Source organism: Ranitomeya imitator, chromosome 6 (genome assembly GCF_032444005.1).
Source record: "Ranitomeya imitator isolate aRanImi1 chromosome 6, aRanImi1.pri, whole genome shotgun sequence".
Classification (NCBI taxonomy): Eukaryota; Metazoa; Chordata; class Amphibia; order Anura; family Dendrobatidae; genus Ranitomeya; species Ranitomeya imitator.
In genome coordinates, this window is record NC_091287.1 from 574668256 (window position 1) to 574680410 (window position 12155).

The window sequence follows — 12155 nt, forward strand, 5'->3', positions numbered from 1 at the left end:
GGAGATAGTGAATGGGCTACACACACACAAACATAACATAACTTTGATTAGTGAACGTGATAGGCCGCTCTGAACAAATGTGTTTTGAGCGAGCGCCTAAAACTATGCAAATTATGGATGGTCCTAATATCTTGGGGTAGAGCATTCCAGAGGATTAGCGCAGCACGGGAGAAGTCTTGGAGTCGGGAGTGGGAGGTACGGATGAGTGCAGAGGTTAGTCGAAAGTCATTTGCAGAGTGCAGTGGTCTGTTAGGCTGATAGACAGAAATGAGGGAGGAGATGTATGGGGGGCCGCACTGTGGAGAGCTTTGTGGGTGAGAACAAGTACTTTGAATTGTATCCTGTAATGAATGGGCAGCCAGTGTAACGACTGGCGAAGAGCGGACGCGTCCGAGTAACGATTAGCCAGATGGACGACCCTGGCTGAGCATTAAGGATGGACTGGAGAGGGGAAAGTCGCGTTAGGGGGAGGCCAATTAATAGAGCGTTACAGTAGTCCAGGCGGGAGTGGATCAGGGCGACCGTGAGGGTTTTAGTTGTCTCCATGGTGAGAAAAGGGCGGATTCTAGAGATGTTCTTTAGGTGTAAGCGGCACGAGCGGGCAAGAGATTGTATATGGGAGGTGAAGGAGAGATCGGAGTCAAACATAACACCAGACAGCGCGCCTGCTGCGGGGGTGTTATTATGGTGCCACCCACGGAGAGGGAAATGTCAGATTTAGGGAGGTTAGTAGATGGTGGGAGCAGAAGTTCAGTTTTGGAGAGGTTGAGTTTCAGATAGAGAGCGGACATGATGTTGGAGACTGCGGACAGACAGTCAGTGGCGTTCTGTAGTACAGCGGGGTAAGGTCAGGGGATGATGTGTATAGTTGTGTGTCGTCGGCATAAAGATGGTACTGAAAGCCAAATCTGCTGATGGTCTGTCCAATTGGTGCCGTGTAGAGAGAGAAGAGAAGGGGCCAAGGACTGAGCCCTGAGGTACCATGACAGCGAGAGGAAGAGGAGATGAAGTGGAGCCAGAGAACAGAACACTGAAGGAGCGGTCGGAAAGATAGGAGGAGAACCAGGAGAGAGCAGTGTCCTTAATGCCAAGTGACTGGAGCCTAGAGAGTAGGAGAGGGTGGTCAACAGTGTCGAAAGCTGCAGAAAGGTCGAGAAGAATGAGCAGACAATAATAGTAATGTGTATATCACCGCCACATACCGCAGCAGCGCTGTACAATAAGCAAGGACAACACCAGACATCACATGAAAAGCAAGGATCCTGCCAGTATGTGTATATGTACATGTATGACCCGGTCACCGGCCAGTATGTGTATATGTACATGTATGACCCGGTCACCGGCCAGTATGTGTATATGTACATGTATGACCCGGGCACCAGCCAGTATGTGTATATGTACATGTATGACCCGGTCACCGGCCAGTATGTGTATATGTACATGTATGACCCGGTCACCGGACAGTATGTGTATATGTACATGTATGACCCGGTCACCGGACAGTATGTGTATATGTACATGTATGACCCGGGCACCGGCCAGTATGTGTATATGTACATGTATGACCCGGGCACCGGCCAGTATGTGTATATGTACATGTATGACCCGGGCACCGGCCAGTATATGTACATGTATGACCCGGGCACCGGCCAGTATGTGTATATGTACATGTATGACCCGGGCACCGGCCAGTATGTGTATATGTACATGTATGACCCGGTCACCGGCCAGTATGTGTATATGTGCATGTATGACCCGGTCACCGGACAGTATGTGTATATGTGCATGTATGATCCGGTCACCGGACAGTATGTGTATATGTGCATGTATGATCCGGTCACCGGCCAGTATGTGTATATGTACATGTATGACCCGGGCACCGGCCAGTATGTGTATATGTACATGTATGACCCGGTCACCGGCCAGTATGTGTATAGTAACATAGTAAGGCCGAAAAAAGACATTTGTCCATCCAGTTCAGCCTACATTCCATCATAATAAATCCCCAGATCTACGTCCTTCTACAGAACCTAATAATTGTATGATACAATATTGTTCTGCTCCAGGAAGACATCCAGGCCTCTCTTGAACCCCTCGACTGAGTTCGCCATCACCACCTCCTCAGGCAAGCAATTCCAGATTCTCACTGCCCTAACAGTAAAGAATCCTCTTCTATGTTGGTGGAAAAACCTTCTCTCCTCCAGACGCAAAGAATGCCCCCTTGTGCCCGTCACCTTCCTTGGTATAAACAGATCCTCAGCGAGATATTTGTATTGTCCCCTTATATACTTATACATGGTTATTAGATCGCCCCTCAGTCGTCTTTTTTCTAGACTAAATAATCCTAATTTCGCTAATCTATCTGGGTATTGTAGTTCTCCCATCCCCTTTATTAATTTTGTTGCCCTCCTTTGTACTCTCTCTAGTTCCATTATATCCTTCCTGAGCACCGGTGCCCAAAACTGGACACAGTACTCCATGTGCGGTCTAACTAGGGATTTGTACAGAGGCAGTATAATGCTCTCATCATGTGTATCCAGACCTCTTTTAATGCACCCCATGATCCTGTTTGCCTTGGCAGCTGCTGCCTGGCACTGGCTGCTCCAGGTAAGTTTATCATTAACTAGGATCCCCAAGTCCTTCTCCCTGTCAGATTTACCCAGTGGTTTCCCGTTCAGTGTGTAATGGTGATATTGATTCCCTCTTCCCATGTGTATAACCTTACATTTATCATTGTTAAACCTCATCTGCCACCTTTCAGCCCAAGTTTCCAACTTATCCAGATCCATCTGTAGCAGAATACTATCTTCTCTTGTATTAACTGCTTTACATAGTTTTGTATCATCTGCAAATATCGATATTTTACTGTGTAAACCTTCTACCAGATCATTAATGAATATGTTCAAGAGAACAGGTCCCAATACTGACCCCTGCGGTCCCCACTGGTCACAGCGACCCAGTTAGAGGCCAGTATATGTACATGTATGACCCGGTCACCGGCCAGTATGTGTATATGTGCATGTATGACCCGGTCACCGGCCAGTATGTGTATATGTGCATGTATGATCCGGGCACCGGCCAGTATGTGTATATGTACATGTATGATCCGGGCACCGGCCAGTATGTGTATATGTACATGTATGAGCCGGTCACCGGCCAGTATGTGTATATGTACATGTATGACCTGGTCACCGGCCAGTATGTGTATATGTACATGTATGATCCGGTCACCGGCCAGTATGTGTATATGTACATGTATGATCCGGTCACCGGCCAGTATGTGTATATGTACATGTATGATCCGGTCACCGGCCAGTACGTGTATATGTACATGTATGACCCGGTCACCGGCCAGTATGTGTATATGTACATGTATGACCCGGTCACCGGCCAGTATGTGTATATGTACATGTATGACCTGGTCACCGGCCAGTATGTGTATATGTACATGTATGATCCGGTCACCGGCCAGTATGTGTCTATGTACATGTATGACCCGGTCACCGGCCAGTATGTGTATATGTACATGTATGACCCGGTCACCGGCCAGTATGTGTATATGTACATGTATGACCCGGCCAGTATGTGTATATGTACATGTATGATCCGGTCACCGGCCAGTATGTGTATATGTATGACCCGGTCACCGGCCAGTATGTGTATATGTACATGTATGACCCGGGCATCGGCCAGTATCTGTATATGTACATGTATGATCCGGGCACCGGCCACTATGTGTATATGTACAGTAGAGACCACAAGTTTGGACACACTTTCTCATTTAAAGATTTTTCTGCATTTTCATAACTATGAAAATTGTACGTTCACACTGAAGACATCAAAACTATGAATTATCACATGTGGAATTATATACTTAACAAAAAAGTGTGAAACAACTGAAATTATGTCTTATATTCTAGGTTCTTCAAAGTAGCCTCCTTTTGCTTTGATGACTGCTTTGCACACTCTTGGCATTCTCTTGATGAGCTTCAAGAGGTAGTCACCGGGAATGGTCTTCCAACAATCTTGAAGGAGTTCCCAGAGATGCTTAGCTCTTGTTGGACCTTTTGCCTTCACTCTACGGTCCAGCTCATCCCAAACCATCTCGATTTGGTTCAGGTCTGGTGACTGTGGAGGCCAGGTCATCTGGCGCAGCACCCCATCACTCTCCTTCTTGGTCATATAGCCCTTACACAGCCTGGAGGTGTGTTTGGGGTCATTGTCCTGATGAAAAATAAGTGATGGTCCAACTAAACACAAACCGGATGGAATAGCATGCCGCTGCAAGATGCTGTGGTAGCCATGCTGGTTCAGTATGCCTTCAATTTTGAATAAATCCCCAACAGTGTCACCAGCAAAGCACCTCCACACCATCACACCTCCTCCTCCATGCTTCACGGTGGGAACCAGGCATGTAGAGTTCATCCGTTCACCTTTTCTGCGTCGCACAAAGACATGGTGGTTGGAACCAAACATCTCAAATTTGGGCTCATCAGACCAAAGCACAGATTTCCACTGGTCTAATGTCCATTCCTTGTGTTCTTTAGCCCAAACAAGTCTCTTCTGCTTGTTGCCTGTCCTTAGCAGTGGTTTCCTAGCAGCTATTTTACCATGAAGGCTGCTGCACAAAGTCTCCTCTTAACAGTTGTTGTAGAGATGTGTCTGCTGCTAGAACTCTGTGGCATTGACCTGGTCTCTAATCTGAGCTGCTGTTAACCTGCGATTTCTGAGGCTGGAGACACGGATAAACTTATCCTCAGAAGCAGAGGTGACTCTTGGTCTTCCTTTCCTGCGGCGGTCCTCATGTGAGCCAGTTTCTTTGTAGCGCTTGATGGTTTTTGCAACTGCACTTGGGGACACTTTCAAAGTTTTCCCAATTTTTATGACTGACTGACCTTCATTTCTTACAGTAATGATGGCCACTCGTTTTACTTTACTTAGCTCCTTTTTTCTTGCCATAATACAAATTCTAACAGTCTATTCAGTAGGACTATCAGCTGTGTATCCACCAGATTTCTGTACAACACAACTGATGATCCCAACCCCATTTATAAGGCAAGAAATCCCACTTATTAAACCTGACAGGGCACACCTGTGAAGTGAGAACCATTCCCGGTGACTACCTCTTGAAGCTCATCAAGAGAATGCCAAGAGTGTGCAAAGCAGTCATCAAAGCAAAAGGTGGCTACTTTGAAGAACCTAGAATATAAGACATAATTTCAGTTGTTTCACACTTTTTTGTTAAGTATATAATTCCACTTGTGTTAATTCATAGTTTTGATGCCTTCAGTGTGAATGTACAATTTTCATAGTTATGAAAATACGGAAAAATCTTTAAATGATCAGCATGTGTGAAAAAGACTTGGGTATACTAATAGATCACAGACTGCACAGGAGTCAACAGTGTGATGCAGCAGCAAAAGAGGCAAATACAGTTCTAGGATGTCTTAGTAGAAGCATAGAGTCTAGATCACATGAAGTAATTATTGCCCTCTGCTCCTCCTTGGTTAGGCCTCATCTGGAATAATGTGTCCATTTCTGGGCCCCACATTTAAAAAAAATGAATAAATAACATTAAAGAACTGTAGCAAGTTCAGAGAAGAGCGACCAGGATGGTGATCTGTACGCAAACCATGTCCTATGAGGAACGGTTAAAGGATCTGGGAATGTTTGGCTGCAAAAATGAAGGTTAAAAGGAGACTTAGTAGCTGTCTACACATATCTGAGGGTCTGTCACAGTGTAGAGGGATCATCATTATTTTCATTTACACAAGGAAACACAAGAAGCAATGGGATGAAAACTGAATGGGAGGAGACACAGATTAGTTATTAGCAGGGTGGATAAAAATCAATGTGTTTTTTTTTTAAAAAATAAAAAAAATCGGATTTTTTTTTTATTTAAATCGGATTTTTTTTCAATTAACTGCTTTTTGAGGAAAATATTTTACCATCCAAAGGTTCTTCCATCATGAGATAAAGCGGAGTTGTTTAACTCAGTAGAATAAAGGCTGTATATGTGTAACATTCACAATGCCATGCTCTTCCAGAGGTTTCTTTAGGATTAGTGGGCAGTTTCTCTCCTATATTATCACAGACGCTCGCTTTACTTACGCAGTTCTCAAAACTGAACTTGACTCCGCAGAGGTCCCAGCCTCTTCTTCACGGCAAAAATGTTACAACATGAACAGAGTTGAGAAAAAGACCTTAATCGTATTGTTCTACAAACCTATGAATACAGAATCAACCCCTTCAGTGCCAAGTCCAAGAAGTTAGACAATATGTTTCTGATTGTTTGGAGTGGAATAGATCTGCACAACACAAGAAGAATGTGAATCTAAGTGTGAGGAGGAGGAAGGGCAAGCAGACAAGAAAATGAAAGTGAAACTTTGAGCACAATACTGCAGCATAGCCACAGACAGACAAGTCTGGATCTGTTTGTGTGTACGATCTGTGGTTTATTACTTTCTTTCCTTATAATGGCAGCAGGCCGTAAAAGAGACCCAGTCTTCATCACCGCACTTCTCATGATGTTGCCTCATTTGCGCCACCAGGCCTTGCATCTCTTTGTTGCATCGTTTGCATTTTGCACGCATGCCTGCCTTACTGATAGGCGAAGGAGCTTCATTAAAATATTCCCAAACTGGGTCTCTTTTACGGCCTGCTGCCATTATAAGGAAATAATGTAATAAACCTCAGATCGTACACACAAACAGATCCAGACTTGTCTGTCTGTGGCTATGCTGCAGTATTGTGCTCAAAGTTTCACTTTCATTTTCTTGTCTGCTTGCCCTTCCTCCTCCTCACACTTAGATTCACATTCTTCTTGTGTTGTGCAGATCTATTCCACTCCAAACAATCAGAAACATATTGTCTAACTTCTTGGACTTGCCACTGAAGGGGTTGATTCTGTATTCATAGGTTTGTAGAGCAATCGGATTAAGGTCTTTTTCTCAACTTTGTTCATGTTGTAACATTTTTGCCGTGAAGAAGAGGCTGGGACCTCTGCGGAGTCAAATTCAGTTAGGTAGAAACTTTGATTTAAATCACTGATTTAAATCAAGCCTTACTGACTAGTGATTTAAATCGTGATTTAAATCAGTTAGATTTAAATCAAATCCACCCTGGTTATTAGAATTAACTTTTTGACAGTGATGATGATCAATGAGTGGAACAGGCGGCCACGAGAGGTGGGGAGTTTTCCTTCAATGGAAGTCTTCAAACAGAGGCTGGACAGACATTTATCTGGGATGGTTTAGTGAATTCTGCATTGAGCAGGGGGTTGGACACGAGGACCCCGGAGATCCATCCAACTCTTAACATTCTATGAACTTTAGAGAGCACTGTGGAGAGGACAGGTAGGGTAATACACAAAGATGAGGAGGAGATGTAGGGTGGTGCAGCACTGTGGAGAGGACAGGTAGGGTTGTATACAGAGATGAGAAGGAGATGTAGGGTAGTGCGGCACTGTGGAGAGGACAGGTAGGGTTATATACAGAGATGAGCAGGAGATGTAGGGTGGTGCAGCACTGTGGAGAGGACAGGTAGGGTTGTATACAGAGATGAGGAGGAGATGTAGGGTGGTGCAGCACTGTGGAGAGGACAGGTAGGGTTATATACAGAGATGAGCAGGAGATGTAGGGTGGTGCAGCACTGTGGAGAGGACAGGTAGGGTTGTAGACAGAGATGAGCAGGAGATGTAGGGTAGTGCGGCACTGTGGAGAGGACAGGTAGGGATATATACAGAGATGAGCAGGAGATGTAGGGTAGTGCAGCACTGTGGAGAGGACAGGTAGGGTTATACACAGATGAGCAGGAGATGTAGGGTAGTGCGGCACTGTGGAGAGGACAGGTAGGGTTATATACAGAGATGAGCAGGAGATGTAGGGTGGTGCAGCACTGTGTGGAGGACAGGTAGGGTTATATACAGAGATGAGCAGGAGATGTAGGGTGGTGCAGCACTGTGGAGAGGACAGGTAGGGTTATATACAGAGATGAGCAGGAGATATAGGGTAGTGCGGCACTGTGGAGAGGACAGGTAGGGTTATATACAGAGATGAGCAGGAGATGTAGGGTAGTGCAGCACTGTGTGGAGGACAGGTAGGGTTGTAGACAGATGAGCAGGAGATGTAGGGTAGTGCGGCACTGTGGAGAGGACAGGTAGGGTTATATACAGAGATGAGCAGGAGATGTAGGGTGGTGCAGCACTGTGTGGAGGACAGGTAGGGTTATATACAGAGATGAGCAGGAGATGTAGGGTGGTGCAGCACTGTGGAGAGGACAGGTAGGGTTATATACAGAGATGAGCAGGAGATATAGGGTAGTGCGGCACTGTGGAGAGGACAGGTAGGGTTATATACAGAGATGAGCAGGAGATGTAGGGTAGTGCAGCACTGTGTGGAGGACAGGTAGGGTTGTAGACAGATGAGCAGGAGATGTAGGGTAGTGCGGCACTGTGGAGAGGACAGGTAGGGTTGTAGACAGAGATGAGCAGGAGATGTAGGCTAGTGCAGCACTGTGGGGAGGACAGGTAGGGTTGTAGACAGATGAGCAGGAGATGTAGGGTGGTGCAGCACTGTGGAGAGGACAGGTAATAATAATAATAATATAATAATAATTTTTATTTATATAGCGCCAACATATTCCGCAGCGCTTTACAAATTATAGAGGGGACTTGTACATACAATAGACATTACAGCATAACAGAAATACAGTTCAAAACAGATACCAAGAGGAGTGAGGGCCCTGCTGCTCGCAAGCTACAAACTATGGGGAAAAGGGGAGACACGAGAGGTGGATGGTAACAATTGCTATAGTTATTCGGACCAGCCATAGTGTAAGGCTTGGGTGTTCATGTAAAGCTGCATGAACCAGTTAATTATTTTTTTTTTTTTTAATATAGGCCACACAGGGATCGTTAGGTTAATGCATTGAGGCGGTAGGCCAGTCTGAACAAATGAGTTTTTAGGGCACGCTTAAAACTGTGGGGATTGGGGATTAATCGTATTATCCTAGGTAGTGCATTCCAAAGAATCGGCGCAGCACGTGTAAAGTCTTGGAGACGGGAGTGGGAGGTTCTGATTATTGAGGATGCTAACCTGAGGTCATTAGCGGAGCGGAGGGCACGGGTAGGGTGGTAGACTGAGACCAGGGAGGAGATGTAGGGTGGTGCTGAGCCATGGAGTGCTTTGTGGATGAGGGTAGTAGTTTTGTACTGGATTCTGGAGTGGATGGGTAACCAGTGTAATGACTGGCACAAGGTAGAGGCATCGGTGTAACGGTTGGTGAGGAATATGATCCTGGCAGCAGCATTCAGGACAGATTGGAGCGGGGAGAGTTTGGTAAGAGGGAGGCCGATTAGTAGAGAGTTACAATAGTCCAGACGAGAATGAATAAGTGAAACAGTCAGAGTTTTTGCAGAGTCGAAATTAAGAAAAGGGCGAATTCTAGAAATGTTTTTGAGATGCAGGTAAGAAGAGCGAGCCAGTGATCGGATGTGGGGGGTGAATGAAAGGTCAGAATCAAGGATGACCCCAAGGCAGCGGGCATGTTGCTTTGGAGTAATGGTGGAACCGCAAACGGAGATGGCAATGTCAGGCAAAGGTAGGTTAGTAGAGGGAGAGAACACGAGGAGTTCAGTTTTTGACAGGTTTAGTTTCAGATAGAGGGAGGACATGATGCTAGAGACAGCGGTAAGACAATCACTGGTGTTTTCTAATAAGGCAGGCGTGAGATCAGGAGAAGAAGTGTATAGTTGGGTGTCGTCAGCATAGAGATGGTACTGGAAGCCAAATCTACTGATTGTTTGTCCAATAGGGGCAGTATACAACGAGAAGAGGAGGGGGCCTAGGACTGATCCTTGAGGAACCCCAACAGTAAGGGACAGGTAGGGTTATACACAGATGAGCAGGAGATGTAGGGTAGTGCGGCACTGTGTGGAGGACAGGTAGGGTTGTAGACAGATGAGCGGGAGATATAGGGTAGTGCAGCACTGTGGAGAGGACAGGTAGGGTTGTAGACAGATGAGCAGGAGATGTAGGGTAGTGCAGCACTGTGGAGAGGATGGGTAGGGTTGTAGACAGAGATGAGCAGGAGATATAGGGCGGTGCGGCACTGTGGAGAGGGCGTTTAGAGTGATAGATAGTGCTGCACCACCCTTCTCATCTCCATCGAGAGGACCCTGAGAATCCCCCGACAGTAAGGGAAGAGGGTCTGGCATTAGATATAGTGAAGGAGCAGTTAAAGTAGGATGAGAACCAGGGGAGCAGTGTCCATGAGGCAGATACAGCAGAGCATAGTGAGGAGGAGTGTTATGTAGGCAATCCAGTGACACAGTGTGCCAGCAATCAGAGCACATACAGTGATCTGACAATAACCCAAAAACAATAGAACGAGCTCTGAGACGTGGAATCTCTGTAGACCGCAATACCTGAACCTATCCTAAACACAACTAAAGGCAGCTGTGGATTGCGCCTGACACTACCTATGCAACTCGGCACAGCCTGAGGAGCTGACTAGCCTGAAGATAGAAAAACAAGCCTGACTTGCCTCAGAGAAATACCCCAAAGGAAAAGGCAGCCCCCACATATAATGACTGTTAGCAAGATGAAAAGACAAACGTAGGGATGAAATAGATTCAGCAAAGTGAGGCCCGATATTCTAGATAGAGCGAGGATAGCAAAGAGAACTTTGCAGTCTACAAAAAAACCCTAAAGCAAAAAACCACGCAAAGGGGGCAAAAAGACCCACCGTGCCGAACTAACGGCACGGCGGTACACCCTTTGCGTCTCAGAGCTTCCAGCAAAAAGAATTGACAAGCTGGACAGAAAAAGTAGCAACAAAAGCAAAGAAGCACTTATCTAAGCAGAGCAGCAGGCCACAGGAAAGATCCAGAAGCTCAGATCCAACACTGGAACATTGACAAGGCGCAAGGAAGACAGAATCAGGTGGAGTTAAATAACAAAGCAGCCAACGAGCTCACCAGAACACCTGAGGGAGGAAGCTCAGAAGCTGCAGTACCACTTGTGACCACAGGAGTGAATTCAGCCACAGAATTCACAACAGAGGAGCTGGTGATCCGCGGTGTCAGGTCAGCAGAGATCCAGGAGAATGAGCAATGACCAGAGATCATTAGAGACCTTGGTGAGGTCAGATACTGTCGAGAGTAAAGAGCAGAAACCAGGTTGAAGAAACAGAGCGATATCTGAGATGGTGGATTAGATGAGAGTGGACCTTGAGATGAGGGGAGATTAGCGACCGGTCTGTAGTCAGTAGTGCGGTTCTGGTCCAGGGTTGTTTTTATTTTTTTTAGTAATGGGGTCATGACTTTGTGTGTGAAGGAGGGAAATGTATTGGAAGAAAGAGAGGTTAGATATTCTAGTTAGGAGAAAGGGAGGAGGAGAGGGAATAGGTCATTGGTGCAGGTTGTAGGGCGAGAAGAAGCGAGGAGCCAGGTAACTTCTTTTGTAAGTGGACAGTGAAATGCGGAGCCATGATATTGGGGGATTGAGAGATGGTTTCCTGTCAGATAGTGAATTTTTTTGCTGTGAAATGATTGTGTGGATCGTCAGCGCTGAGAACGGTGATCGGGGGGTGGCATGCTAGGACTGAGGAGCGAGTGACGAGTGTCGGTGGTTAAGGATTGTCCGACAGTGATGTGAGGAGGGCGGTGAAGTCGCTAGTTTGGCCGGATGGAGGCAGGCTTACTTTTCTCCATTCACACTGGACACCTGGAGCACCGCTGGTGAACACGTGTTTGCAGCGTGTGCCAGGGTCACCGACGTCTGCACCTAGTCGTTTTCCTTGTAGTCGGTGCTGCTTTAGCCAGACGGTGTCCAATATAATTTGATAATGCAGAGTCTGGACATGAGCAAGGAGATCGCGGCTAAAGACGACTGCAGATTGTTCTTTGGCTGCTGGGTATTGATTGCATGTAGGTCTCTGTAGTCTCTGTATATGCGGTCAGCGAGGGGGTCCTGAGTGGGCGACAGTCACTGACGGAGAAGGAAAGAAGCTGTGGTCAGAGTGTAGAGGGGAGTTAGTGAAGTCCTGTAGTGAGCAGAGCCAGGAGATCAGGTCCAGAGTATTCTCTTCTTCATATAGGAGAATTAGTAGCTGTGAAAGAAGAGAGCGATGGTTAGAGAAAGAAGATGAGGGGC

The 12155-nt window shown here is 46.3% G+C and overlaps 1 protein-coding gene across 2 annotated transcripts in view; it reads left to right on the forward strand.

Moving 5' to 3' along the window:
• Nucleotides 1–12155, forward strand: part of HSF1 (heat shock transcription factor 1) — a 52498-nt gene that overhangs the window by 468 nt on the left and 39875 nt on the right. The window lies entirely within an intron of this gene.